Below are 14,822 nucleotides of genomic sequence, written 5' to 3'. Positions count from 1 at the left end.
AAAATTATGCATTTTCTAATGCACCACAGTTACAGCCGTCTTCTAGTGCCCACACAATACCATGGTTTAATGGTTTTGGTGGCATTGGGCCCCATGACATTCATAGCTAAAACGCATTCACCATAAGCAAGGGGACTACCTGTAGCATAAAATCTGCTCATTAGTGGCTGATTTACACTAAGTAAAACTAGAAATAAGGGATAATTCAGGGCTTACACAACCTAAATTATGTGATCTTAAGCAAACTTTTATGTCACCAAAGCTTTTTTCCTCATTTTTGGGTATAAAAGCACACTAAATCAAATATGTAAGTTCAGAATGCCAGTTGTACCAAAACCATTAGGGCTGACTTCAGGTCGAGTTCTGCTGTCTCTTTATAAAAACTACACAGAAATGCACAAATAAGTAAAAACCAAAGGCTTAACATAAAGAAAGCCTAATAGACACTCAATTACTGTCTCGTTTGTAAGGTGAAACCAGAAAATGTGAATAAATCAGTGCTTCCTTACTTAAACCTTGTGATCTTAGGCACATGTTCACCTTCAGAAAACAAAAAAACATTATCACAAACGTATGAAAGCCCTTTCAAATATGTGCATTCTGAAAACGAGCTATACAAAAATCATCATGAGTGAATATGAAAGTACTTTAAAATAGGTGCGTGGCCGTGAAGGCCAGTATTACATAAATCATTACCGTCAATCAAAGCACTTTCAAATGGGTGCGTGAATGTCAGTTGTGTACACAGACCGTTAGCACTGCCTTCGAGGTGAGTTCTAACAGTCGCATTATAAAAGCTACAGTGAAATGCATAAAGAGGAAAAACTAAAGCACACAAACAATTGCTTATCTAAAGTTTTCAGGGGCAGACGGAGCCGTAAAATCTAAACCTCTCACCTCGTGGTCCACTGGGTTGGGGGCTGCTGGGCACCATCTGAAGTCTCCAGACACACAATTTTATTGCGCATTAGCAGCACCTTAGCTAATGCTGCGGCGAGTCTCCCCCTAGCAGCCAGAGAGTGTTGCTCAGCAGTGCCATACATGTGTTTTATACCACCACTAATCATGGCCCTTACAAAATGCAGTGTGGTATCAGAGTCTGTGCAGCGTCTTCAACAATAACTACCTGCGCAGACTGCTGCCTTTTCCCTGCCCTCTCCCAACTCGTCACAGGGTGGGACCGACCCTGTGACGAGTTGGGAAAGGGTGGGGGTGACTGTGCTCTCACTTCCCTGAGTGACATGAAGCCCTAGCACTGCGGGGCTTCAATCTAAAACGCCCGGGGGAAATTTTACTTGGACGTCCTCGGGGGTGGAGCCCGGCCCTCAATGCTATGTGTTTACCGAGCTGATGACCTCACAGGCCTCAGGGCTGCGAAACCATCCGCCCGGCAACTAGTGGAAATTGCGACCGCCCAGGCACGAAGTGTCATTCAGCGTGATTAACGGTGAGTTGAAAATTAGAAGTGTGCAGCAGTCCCGGCTCCTGGCCCCAGAAAGAAAAAAAATGAACGCTTTTTGTAAATGAATGCAGCGTGGAAAGCCCAAAAATAAATTAACAATGAGTTTGGTTTCAAATTAATTTAAAGATAGTGATGGGGGCGAAAGTAAAGGGGACGGAGCCCCAACGCCCTAGACGAGAAACCGCCACTGGATACCCGGTTCGGGTCAAGTTCGCGCTATATAAAACTCTGAAAAAAAATATAAGATAGTCCAGAGAATCTTATTGTCTTTTGCAGAGATCTTTGTGAAACCCAGAAGCCAAAAGTTACCATCCTCCTAAATGGTTCATTTTTAATAGGCTTGCTGCAATCATCTAAATATAACTAGCAAGACGAAAGCGTGCATCTTTGTATTGTTACAGTGTTTTCCTCCCAACACTACAAACGTACTAAAGCGTTAATGTTTCTGGAGTCGATAATATGAGCAGAGGTGGACGAGCCAACAAATTAAGGACCGTAGAACCTGTGAACGAGCCAAGCCCTGAAATTATTTGCTATGCAAAATACAAACCACGTAAAATATAATACATTCTATTTAAAATTAAACAAGCACTAGCAAAGGCAATATGTCTTACTGACGCAAGAGCTTTTGGCTTTGCCAATATATTTTAGCCATGTTATACACCAGTGTGCTTACTGTTCAGCATGACTAAAAGTTAGGGGCATATTAGCAAGGTGGGCGATATGAAATTATTGCCGCTTTTGCAGCCAATTCAGCCGCAAAGCGGCGATAATTTCATCACCCTAGTAGCAAGCTGTCGCTAGCATCAGTTAGCAACAGTTTTGAGGCGATAGCTAGTGGTTTGGGGCTCGCTTTGCATGTCAGCGATATTTATCGCTAATGACATGCAAAGTGGGCGTACCCAACCTGTTAGAGACTGAAACCAGTCGCTAACATCACTATCGCCTATTATCAACGCAGGCGTAGCGATGAAAAAATGTGCGCTAAGCGCGAATATCGTTGAAAACTAATGCCTGCTCAGACCACTTCTTAACCTGTTTATTCAATGGGAGTTGGATTTTCAGGTTAAGACCCTATTGCCGTTAATGCCTGAATATCGCTGGATTTCCAGCAATATTCACGCATTAACCAGCTATCGCCGGATATTTTATCGCAATTGAGATAAACGTTACTAATAGCACGTTATCTCTGCAATAAAATACAGCGATGCAACGCGATAAAAAAACAATCACTAAGCTCATTTAGCGATAAATATCGCTAGTTGTTGGTAATATGCCCCTTAGTGTGACAGAGAAAGCGGAGTCTGAGCGTATGTTTGTGTCCTTTAGTGAACAAGAACAGCGGTAGTCCTTTCTCTCTTTCGCATGTATCTGCTCTCTGCTAATTAGCTGTACTTGCGACACTGGACCTCAGAGAGATATTCGGTTGGGCTGGAGGCAGCTGACATGGCAGACCTCTATAGCATCCATACACCGTGGCACTGTGGCTCTCTGTACTCCCAGCCTCCATCTCAGGTGTGAGGGGCTCACAGTAATGCAGCCTCCATCTCAGGGGTGAGGGGGTCACAGTAATGCAGCCTCCATCACAGGTGTGAGGGGGTCACAGTAATGCAGCCTCCGTCACAGGTGTGAGGGGGTCACAGTAATGCAGCCTCCAACACATTTGTGAGGGGAGTCACAGTAATGCAGCCTCCTTCACAGGTGTGAGGGGGTCACAGTAATGCAGCCTCCGTCACAGGTGTGAGGGGGTCACAGTAATGCAGCCTCCATCACAGGTGTGAGGGGGTCACAGTAATGCTGCCTCCGTCACAGGTGTGAGGAGGGTCACAGTAATGCAACCTCCATCACAGGTGTGAGGGGGGTCACAGTAATGCAGCCTCCGTCACGAGTGTGAGGGGGGTCACAGTAATGCAGCCTCCATCACAGGTGTGAGGGGGGTCACAGTAATGCAGCCTCCGTCACAGGTGTGAAGGGGTGTCATAGTAATGCAGCCTCTGTCACAGGTGTGGGGGGGTCACAGTAATGTAGCCTCCGTCACAGGTGTGAGGGGGGTCACAGTAATGCAGCCTCCATCACAGGTGTGAGGGGGTGTCATAGTAATGCAGCCTCTGTCACAGGTGTGAGGGGGTCACAGTAATGCAGCCTCCGTCACAGGTGTGGGGGGGTCACAGTAATGCAGCCTCCGTCACAGGTGTGAGGGGGTGTCATAGTAATGCAGCCTCTGTCACAGGTGTGAGGGGGTCACAGTAATACAGCCTCCGTCACAGGTGTGAGGGGGTCACAGTAATGCAGCCTCCGTCACAGGTGTGAGGGGGTGTCATAGTAATGCAGCCTCTGTCACAGGTGTGAGGGGGTCACAGTAATGCAGCCTCCGTCACAGGTGTGAGGGGTGTCACAGTAATGCAGCCTCCATCTTAGGGGTGAGGCGGTGTCACAGTAATGCAGCCTCCATCTCAGGGGTGAGGCGGTGTCACAGTAATGCAGCCTCCATCACAGGTGTGAGGGGGTCACAGTAATGCAGCCTCCGTCAAAGGTGTGAGGGGGTCACAGTAATGCAGCCTCCGTCACAGCTGTGAGGGGGTCACAGTAATGCAGCCTCCGTCACAGGTGTGAGGGGGTGTCATAGTAATGCAACCTCCATCACTAGTGTGAGGGGGGTCACAGTAATGCAGCCTCCATCACAGGTGTGAGGGGGTCACAGTAATGCAGCCTCCATCACAGGTGTGAGGGGGTCACAGTAATGCAGCCTCCATCACAGGTGTGAGGGGGGGTCACAGTAATGCAGCCTCCATCACAGGTGTGAGGGGGGTAACAGTAATGCAGCCTTCGTCACAGGTGTGAGGGGGGTCACAGTAATGCAGCCTTCATCACAGGTGTGAGGGGGGTCACAGTAATGCAGCCTCCGTCACAGGTGTGAGGGGGTCACAGTAATGCAGCCTCCGTCACAGGTGTGAGGGGGTCAGAGTAATGCAGCCTCCGTCACAGGTGTGAGGGGGGTCACAGTAATGCAGCCTCCGTCACAAGTGTGAGGGCGTCACAGTAATGCAGCCTCCATCACAGGTGTGAGGGGGTCACAGTAATGCAGCCTCTGTCACAGGTGTGAGGGGGTCACAGTAATGCAGCCTCCATCACAGGAGTGAGGGGGTCACAGTAATGCAGCCTCCGTCACAGGTGTGAAGGGGGTCACAGTAATGCAGCCTCCGTCACAGGTGTGAAGGGGTCACCATAATGCAGCCTCCATCACAGATGTGAGGGGGTCACAGTAATGCAGCCTCCGTCACAGGTGTGAGGGGGTCACAGTAATGCAGCCTCCATCACAGGTGTGAGGGGGTCACAGTAATGCAGCCTCCGACACATTTTTGAGGGGGGTCACAGTAATGCAGCCTCCGTCACAGGTGTGAGGGGGTCACAGTAATGCCGCCTCCGTCACAGGTGTGAGGGGGGTCACAGTAATGCAGCCTCCATCACAGGTGTGAGGGGGGTCACAGTAATGCAACCTCCGTCACAGGTGTGAGGGGGTCACAGTAATGCAGCCTCCATCACAGGTGTGAGGGGGGTCACAGTAATGCAGCCTCCGTCACAGGTGTGGGGGGGTCACAGTAATGCAGCCTCCGTCACAGGTGTGAGGGGGTGTCATAGTAATGCAGCCTCTGTCACAGGTGTGAGGGGGTCACAGTAATGCAGCCTCCGTCACAGGTGTGAGGGGGGTCACAGTAATGCAGCCTCCGTCACAAGTGTGAGGGGGGGTCATAGTAATGCAGCCTCTGTCACAGGTGTGAGGGGGTCACAGTAATGCAGCCTCCATCACAGGTGTGGGGGGTGTCATAGTAATGCAGCCTCTGTCACAGGTGTGAAGGGGTCACAGTAATGCAGCCTCCGTCACAGGTGTGAGGGGGGTCACAGTAATGCAGCCTCCATCTTAGGGGTGAGGTGGTGTCACAGTAATGCAGCCTCCATCTCAGGGGTGAGGCGGTGTCACAGTAATGCAGCCTCCATCACAGGTGTGAGGGGGTCACAGTAATGCAGCCTCCGTCACAGGTGTGAGGGGGTCACAGTAATGCAGCCTCCGTCACAGGTGTGAGGGGGTGTCATAGTAATGCAACCTCCGTCACTTGTGTGAGGGGGGTCACAGTAATGCAGCCTCCATCACAAGTGTGAGGGGTGGTCACAGTAATGCAGCCTCCATTACAGGTGTGAGGGGGGGTCACAGTAATGCAGCCTCCGTCACAGGTGTGAGGGGGTCACAGTAATGCAGCCTCCATCACAGGTTTGAGGGGGGGTCACAGTAATACAGCCTCCGTCACAGGTGTGAGGGGGTGTCATAGTAATGCAGCCTCCGTCACAGGTGTGAGGGGGATCACAGTAATGCAGCTTCCATCACAGGAGTGAGGGGGGTCAAAGTAATGCAGCCTCCGTCACAGGTGTGAGGGGGTCACAGTAATGCAGCCTCTGTCACAGGTGTGAGGGGGTCACAGTAATGCAGCCTCCATCACAGGTGTGAGGGGGGTCACAGTACTGCAGCCTCCATCACAGGTGTGAGGGGGGTCACAGTAATGCAGCCTCCGTCACAGGTGTGAGGGGTCACAGTAATGCAGCCTCCATCACAGGTGTGAGGGGGGTCACAGTAATGCAGCCTCCGTCACAGGTGTGAGGGGGGTCACAGTAATGCAGCGTTCGTCACAGGTGTGAGGGGGGTCACAATAATGCAGCCTCCGTCACAGGTGTGAGGGGGTCACAGTAATGCAGCCTCCATCACAGGTGTGAGGGGGTCACAGTAATGCAGCCTCCGTCACAGGTGTAAGGGGGTCACAGTAATGCAGCCTCCGTCACAGGTGTGAGGGGGTCAGAGTAATGCAGCCTCCGTCACAGGTGTGAGGGGGGTCAGAGTAATGCAGCCTCCATCACTGGTGTGAGGGGGGGTCACAGTAATGCAGCCTCCATCACAGGTGTGAGGGGGTCACAGTAATGCAGCCTCCGTCACAGGTGTGAGGGGGGTCACAGTAATTCAGCCTCCATCACAGGTGTGAGGGGGTCACAGTAATGTAGCCCCCTGTCAAAGGTGTGAGGGGGTCACAGTAATGCAGCCTCCATCACAGGTGTGAGGGGGGTCAAAGTAATGCAGCCTCCGTCACAGGTGTCAGGGGGTCACAGTAATACAGCCTCCGTCACGGGTGTGAGGGGGGTCACAGTAATGCAGCCTCCATCACAGGTGTGAGGGGGGGTCACAGTAATGCAGCCTCCATCACAGGTATGAGGGGGTCACAGTAATGCAGCCTCCATCACAGGTGTGAGGGGGGTCACAGTAATTCAGCCTCCGTCACAGGTGTGAGGGGGTCACAGTAATGCAGCCTCCGTCAAAGGTGTGAGGGGGTCACAGTAATGCAGCCTCCATCACAGGTGTGAGGGGGTGTCATAGTGATGCAGCCTCTGTCACAGGTGTGCAGGGGTCACAGTAATGCAGCCTCTGTCACAGGTGTGAGGGGGTCACAGTAATGCAGCCTCCATCACAGGTGTGAGGGGGGTCACAGTAATTCAGCCTCCGTCACAGGTGTGAGGGGGTCACAGTAATGCACCCTCCATCACAGGTGTGAGGGGGTCACAGTAATGCAGCCTCCATCACAGGTGTGAGGGGGGGTCACAGTAATGCAGCCTCCGTCACAGGTGTGAGGGGGTCACAGTAATGCAGCCTCCATCACAGGTTTGAGGGGGGGTCACAGTAATACAGCCTCCGTCACAGGTGTGAGGGGGTGTCATAGTAATGCAGCCTCCGTCACAGGTGTGAGGGGGATCACAGTAATGCAGCTTCCATCACAGGTGTGAAGGGGGTCAAAGTAATGCAGCCTCCGTCACAGGTGTGAGGGGGTCACAGTAATGCAGCCTCTGTCACAGGTGTGAGGGGGTCACAGTAATGCAGCCTCCATCACAGGTGTGAGGGGGGTCACAGTACTGCAGCCTCCATCACAGGTGTGAGGGGGTCACAGTAATGCAGCCTCCGTCACAGGTGTGAGGGGTCACAGTAATGCAGCCTCCATCACAGGTGTGAGGGGGGTCACAGTAATGCAGCCTCCGTCACAGGTGTGAGGGGGGTCACAGTAATGCAGCGTTCGTCACAGGTGTGAGGGGGTCACAATAATGCAGCCTCCGTCACAGGTGTGAGGGGGTCACAGTAATGCAGCCTCCATCACAGGTGTGAGGGGGTCACAGTAATGCAGCCTCCGTCACAGGTGTGAGGGGGGTCACAGTAATGCAGCCTCCGTCACAGGTGTGAGGGGGTCAGAGTAATGCAGCCTCCGTCACAGGTGTGAGGGGGGTCACAGTAATGCAGCCTCCATCACTGGTGTGAGGGGGGGTCACAGTAATGCAGCCTCCGTCACAGGTGTGAGGGGGTCACAGTAATGCAGCCTCCGTCACAGGTGTGAGGGGGGTCACAGTAATTCAGCCTCCATCACAGGTGTGAGGGGGTCACAGTAATGCAGCCTCCGTCACAGGTGTGAGGGGGTCACAGTAATGCAGCCTCCATCACAGGTGTGAGGGGGGTCACAGTAATGCAGCCTCCGTCACAGGTGTCAGGGGGTCAGAGTAATACAGCCTCCGTCACGGGTGTGAGGGGGGTCACAGTAATGCAGCCTCCATCACAGGTGTGAGGGGGGGTCACAGTAATGCAGCCTCCGTCACAGGTATGAGGGGGTCACAGTAATGCAGCCTCCATCACAGGTGTGAGGGGGGTCACAGTAATTCAGCCTCCGTCACAGGTGTGAGGGGGTCACAGTAATGCAGCCTCCGTCACAGGTGTGAGGGGGTCACAGTAATGCAGCCTCCATCACAGGTGTGAGGGGGTGTCATAGTGATGCAGCCTCTGTCACAGGTGTGAAGGGGTCACAGTAATGCAGCCTCTGTCACAGGTGTGAGGGGGTCACAGTAATGCAGCCTCCATCACAGGTGTGAGGGGGGTCACAGTAATTCAGCCTCCGTCACAGGTGTGAGGGGGTCACAGTAATGCACCCTCCGTCACAGGTGTGAGGGGGTCACAGTAATGCAGCCTCCATCACAGGTGTGAGGGGGTGTCATAGTAATGCAGCCTCCGTCACAGGTGTGGGGGGGTCACAGTAATGCAGCCTCCGTCACAGGTGTGAGGGGGTCACAGTAATGCAGCCTCCGTCACAGGTTTGAGGGGGGGTCACAGTAATACAGCCTCCGTCACAGGTGTGAGGGGGTGTCATAGTAATGCAGCCTCCGTCACAGGTGTGAGGGGGATAACAGTAATGCAGCCTCCATCACAGGTGTGAGGGGGGGTCACAGTAATGCAGCCTCCGTCACAGGTGTGAGGGGGTCACAGTAATGCAGCCTCTGTCACAGGTGTGAGGGGGTCACAGTAATGCAGCCTCCATCACAGGTGTGAGGGGGGTCACAGTACTGCAGCCTCCATCACAGGTGTGAGGGGGGTCACAGTAATGCAGCCTCCGTCACAGGTGTGAGGGGTCACAGTAATGCAGCCTCCATCACAGGTGTGAGGGGGGTCACAGTAATGCAGCCTCCGTCACGGGTGTGAGAGGGGTCACAGTAATGCAGCCTTCATCACAGGTGTGAGGGGGGTCACAGTAATGCAGCCTCCGTCACAGGTGTGAGGGGGTCACAGTAATGCAGCCTCCATCACAGGTGTGAGGGGGTCACAGTAATACAGCCTCCGTCACAGGTGTGAGGGGGTCACAGTAATGCAGCCTCCGTCACAGGTGTGAGGGGGTCACAGTAATGCAGCCTCCGTCACAGGTGTGAGGGGGGTCACAGTAATGCAGCCTCCATCACAGGTGTGAGGTGGGGTCACAGTAATGCAGCCTCCCTCACAGGTGTGAGGGGGTCACAAAAATGCAGCCTCCGTCACAGGTGTGAAGGGGGTCACAGTAATTCAGCCTCCATTACAGGTGTGAGAGGGTCACAGTAATGCAGCCTCCGTCACAGCTGTGAGGGGGTCACAGTAATGCAGCCTCCATCACAGGTGTGAGGGGGGTCACAGTAATGCAGCCTCCATCACAGGTGTGAGGGGGCCACAGTAATACAGCCTCCGTCAAAGGTGTGAGGGGGGTCACAGTAATGCAGCCTCCATCACAGGTGTGAGGGGGGGTCACAGTAATGCAGCCTCCGTCACAGGTGTGAGGGGGTCACAGTAATGCAGCCTCCATCACAGGTGTGAGGGAGGTCACAGTAATTCAGCCTCAGTCACAGCTGTGAGGGGGTCACAGTAATGCAGCCTCCGTCACAGGTGTGAGGGGGTCACAGTAATGCAGCCTCCGTCACAGGTATGAGGGGGTGTCATAAAAATGCAGCCTCCGTCACAGGTGTGAGGGGGTCACAGTAATGCAGCCTCCGTCACAGGTGTGAGGGGGGTCACAGTAATGCAGCCTCCATCATAGGTGTGAGGGGGGGTCACAGTAATGCAGTCTCCGTCACAGGTGTGAGGGGGTCACAGTAATGCAGCCTCCGTCACAGGTGTGAGGGGGTCACAGTAATGCAGCCTCCATCTCAGGGGTGAGGGGGTCACAGTAATGCAGCCTCCGTCACAGGTGTGAGGGGGGTCACAGTAATGCAGCCTCCATCACAGGTATGAGGTGGGTCACAGTGCTGCAGCCTCCATCACAGGTGTGAGGGGCGTCACAGTAATGCAGCCTCCATCACAGGTGTGAGGGGGTCACAGTAATGCAGCCTCCATCACAGGTGTGAGGGGGGTCACAGTAATGCAGCCTCCATCACAGGTGTGAGGGGGGTCACAGTAATGCAGCCTTAGTCACAGGTGTGAGGGGGTCACAGTAATGCAGCCTCCGTCACAGGTGTGAGGGGGGGTCACAGTAATGCAGCCCCCATCACAGGTGTGAGGGGGTCACAGTAATGCAGCCTCTGTCAGAGGTGTGAGGGGGGTCACAGTAATGCAGCCTCCGTCACAGGTGTGAGGGGGTCACAGTAATGCAGCCTTCGTCACAGGTGTGAGGGGGTCACAGTAATGTAGCCTCCATCACAGGTGTGAGGGGGTCACAGTAATGCAGCCTCCGTCACAGGTGTGAGGGGGTCACAGTAATGCAGCCTCCGTCACAGGTGTGAGGGGGTCACAGTAATGCAGTCTCCATCACAGGTGTGAGGGGGTGTCATAGTAATGCAGCCTCTGTCACAGCTGTGAAGGGGTCACAGTAATGCAGCCTCCGTCACAGGTGTGAGTGGGTCAGAGTAATGCAGCCTCCATCACAGGTGTGAGGGGGTCACAGTAATTCAGCCTCCATCACAGGTGTGAGGGGGTCACAGTAATGCAGCCTCCGTCACAGTTGTGAGGGGGTCACAGTAATGCAGCCTCCATCACAGGTGTGAGGGGGTGTCATAGTAATGCAGCCTCCGTCACAGGTGTGAGGGGGTCACAGTAATGCAGCCTCCGTCACAGGTGTGAGGGGGTCACAGTAATGCAGCCTCCGTCACAGGTTTGAGGGGGGGTCACAGTAATACAGCCTCCGTCACAGGTGTGAGGGGGTGTCATATTAATGCAGCCTCCGTCACAGGTGTGAGGGGATCACAGTAATGCAGCCTCCATCACAGGTGTGAGGGGGGTCACAGTAATGCAGCCTCCGTCACAGGTGTGAGGGGGTCACAGTAATGCAGCCTCTGTCACAGGTGTGAGGGGGTCACAGTAATGCAGCCTCCATCACAGGTGTGAGGGGGGTCACAGTACTGCAGCCTCCATCACAGGTGTGAGGGGGGTCACAGTAATGCAGCCTCCGTCACAGGTGTGAGGGGTCACAGTAATGCAGCCTCCATCACAGGTGTGAGGGGGGTCACAGTAATGCAGCCTCCATTACAGGTGTGAGGGGGGTCACAGTAATGCAGCCTTCGTCACAGGTGTGAGGGGGGTCACAGTAATGCAGCCTCCGTAACAGGTGTGAGGGGGTCAAAGTAATGCAGCCTCCATCACAGGTGTGAGGGGGTCACAGAAATGCAGCCTCCGTCACAGGTGTGAGGGGGTCACAGTAATGCAGCCTCCGTCACAGGTGTGAGGGGGTCACAGTAATGCAGCTTCTGTCACAGGTGTGAGGGGGGTCACAGTAATGCAGCCTCCATCACAGGTGTGAGGTGGGGTCACAGTAATGCAGCCTCCGTCACAGGTGTGAGGGGGTCACAGTAATGCAGCCTCCGTCACAGGTGTGAGGGGGTCACAGTAATTCAGCCTCCATCACAGGGGTGAGGGGGTCACAGTAATGCATCCTCCGTCACAGGTGTGAGGGTGTCACAGTAATGCAGCCTTCATCACAGGTGTGAGGGGGGTCACAGTAATGCAGCCTCCGTCACAGGTGTGAGGGGGTCACAGTAATACAGCCTCCGTCACAGGTGTGAGGGGGGTCACAGTAATGCAGCCTCCATCACAGGTGTGAGGGGGGTCACAGTAATGCAGCCTCCGTCACAGGTGTGAGGGGGTCACAGTAATGCAGCCTCCATCACAGGTGTGAGGGGGGTCACAGTAATTCAGCCTCCGTCACAGGTGTGAGGGGGTCACAGTAATGCAGCCTCCGTCACAGGTGTGAGGGGGTCACAGTAATGCAGCCTCCATCACAGGTGTGAGGGGGTCACAGTAATGCAGCCTCCGTCACAGGTATGAGGGGGTGTCATAAAAATGCAGCCTCCGTCACAGGTGTGAGGGGGTCACAGTAATGCAGCCTCCGCCACAGGTGTGAGGGGGGTCACAGTAATGCAGCCTCCATTACAGGTGTGAGGGGGGGTCACAGTAATGCAGCCTCCGTCACAGGTGTGAGGGGGTCACAGTAATGCAGCCTCCATCACAGGTGTGAGGGGGTCACAGTAATGCAGCCTCCATCTCAGGGGTGAGGGGGTCACAGTAATGCATCCTCCGTCACAGGTGTGAGTGGGGTCACAGTAATGCAGCCTCCATCACAGGTGTGAGGTGAGTCACAGTACTGCAGCCTCCATCACAGGTGTGAGGGGCGTCACAGTAATGCAGCCTCCGTCACAGGTGTGAGGGGGGTCACAGTAATGCAGCCTCCATCACAGGTGTGAGGGGGTCACAGTAATGCAGCCTCCGTCACAGGTATGAGGGGGTGTCATAAAAATGCAGCCTCCGTCACAGGTGTGAGGGGGTCACAGTAATGCAGCCTCCGCCACAGGTGTGAGGGGGGTCACAGTAATGCAGCCTCCATCACAGGTGTGAGGGGGGGTCACAGTAATGCAGCCTCCGTCACAGGTGTGAGGGGGTCACAGTAATGCAGCCTCCATCACAGGTGTGAGGGGGTCACAGTAATGCAGCCTCCATCTCAGGGGTGAGGGGGTCACAGTAATGCATCCTCCGTCACAGGTGTGAGTGGGGTCACAGTAATGCAGCCTCCATCACAGGTGTGAGGTGAGTCACAGTACTGCAGCCTCCATCACAGGTGTGAGGTGCGTCACAGTAATGCAGCCTCCGTCACAGGTGTGAGGGGGGTCACAGTAATGCAGCCTCCATCGCAGGTGTGAGGGGGGTCACAGTAATGCAGCCTTAGTCACAAGTGTGAGGGGGTCACAGTAATGCAGCCTCTGTCACAGGTGTGAGGGGGGTCACAGTAATGCAGCTCCGTCACAGGTGTGAGGGGGTCACAGTAATGCAGCCTCCGTCAGAGGTGTGAGGGGGGTCACAGTAATGCAGCCTCCGTCACAGGTGTGAGGGGGTCACAGTAATGCAGCCTCCGTCACAGGTGTGAGGGGGTCACAGTAATGCAGCCTCCGTCACAGGTGTGAGGGGGTCACAGTAATGCAGCCTCCGTCACAGGTGTGAGGGGGTCACAGTAATGCAGCCTCCCTCACAGGTGTGAGGGGGCACAGTAATGCAGCCTCCGTCACAGGTGTGAGGGGGTCACAGTAATGCAGCCTCCATCACAGGTGTGAGGGGGGTCACAGTAATGCAGCCTCCATCACAGGTGTGAGGGGGTCACAGTAATATAGCCTCCATCACAGGTGTGAGGGGGTCACAGTAATGCAGCCTCCGTCACAGGTGTGAGGGGGTCACAGTAATTCAGCCTCCATCACAGGTGTGAGGGGGGTCACAGTAATGCAGCCTCAGTCACAGGTGTGAGGGGGTCACAGTAATGCAGCCTCCGTCACAGGTGTGAGGGGGGTCACAGTAATGCAGCCTCCATCACAGGTTTGAGGGGGGGTCACAGTAATACAGCCTCCGTCACAGGTGTGAGGGGGTGTCATATTAATGCAGACTCCGTCACAGGTGTGAGGGGATCACAGTAATGCAGCCTCCATCACAGGTGTGAGGGGGGGTCACAGTAATGCAGCCTCCGTCACAGGTGTGAGGGGGTCACAGTAATGCAGCCTCTGTCACAGGTGTGAGGGGGTCACAGTAATGCAGCCTCCATCACAGGTGTGAGGGGGGTCACAGTACTGCAGCCTCCATCACAGGTGTGAGGGGGTCACAGTAATGCAGCCTCCGTCACAGGTGTGAGGGGTCACAGTAATGCAGTCTCCATCACAGGTGTGAGGGGGGTCACAGTAATGCAGCCTCCATCACAGGTGTGAGGGGGGTCACAGTAATGCAGCCTTCGTCACAGGTGTGAGGGGGTCACAGTAATGCAGCCTCCGTCACAGGTGTGAGGGGGTCACAGTAATGTAGCCTCCGTCACAGGTGTGAGGGGGTCACAGTAATGCAGCCTCTGTCACAGGTGTGAGGGGGGTCACAGTAATGCAGCCTCCATCACAGGTGTGAGGTGGGGTCACAGTAATGCAGCCTCCGGCACAGGTGTGAGGGGGTCACAGTAATGCAGCCTCCGTCACAGGTGTGAGGGGGTCACAGTAATTCAGCCTCCATCACAGGTGTGAGGGGGTCACAGTAATGCAGCCTCCGTCACAGGTGTGAGGGGGTCACAGTAATGCAGCCTTCATCACAGGTGTGAGGGGGGTCACAGTAATAAAGCCTCCGTCACAGGTGTGAGGGGGTCACAGTAATACAGCCTCCGTCACAGGTGTGAGGGGGGTCACAGTAATTCAGCCTCCATCACAGGTGTGAGGGGGGGTCACAGTAATGCAGCCTCCGTCACAGGTGTGAGGGGGTCACAGTAATGCAGCCTCCAACACAGGTGTGAGGGGGTCACAGTAATTCAGCCTCCGTCACAGGTGTGAGGGGGTCACAGTAATGCAGCCTCCGTCACAGGTGTGAGGGGGTCACAGTAATGCAGCCTCCATCACAGGTGTGAGGGGGTCACAGTAATGCAGCCTCCGTCACAGGTGTGAGGGGGTCACAGTAATGCAGCCTCCGTCACAGGTATGAGGGGGTGTCATAAAAATGCAGCCTCCGTCACAGGTGTGAGGGGGTCACAGTAATGCAGCCTCCGCCACA

This window comes from Lissotriton vulgaris, chromosome 1_1 (genome assembly GCF_964263255.1).
Source record: "Lissotriton vulgaris chromosome 1_1, aLisVul1.2, whole genome shotgun sequence".
NCBI lineage: Eukaryota > Metazoa > Chordata > Amphibia > Caudata > Salamandridae > Lissotriton > Lissotriton vulgaris.
This window is presented reverse-complemented; position numbering follows the sequence as displayed.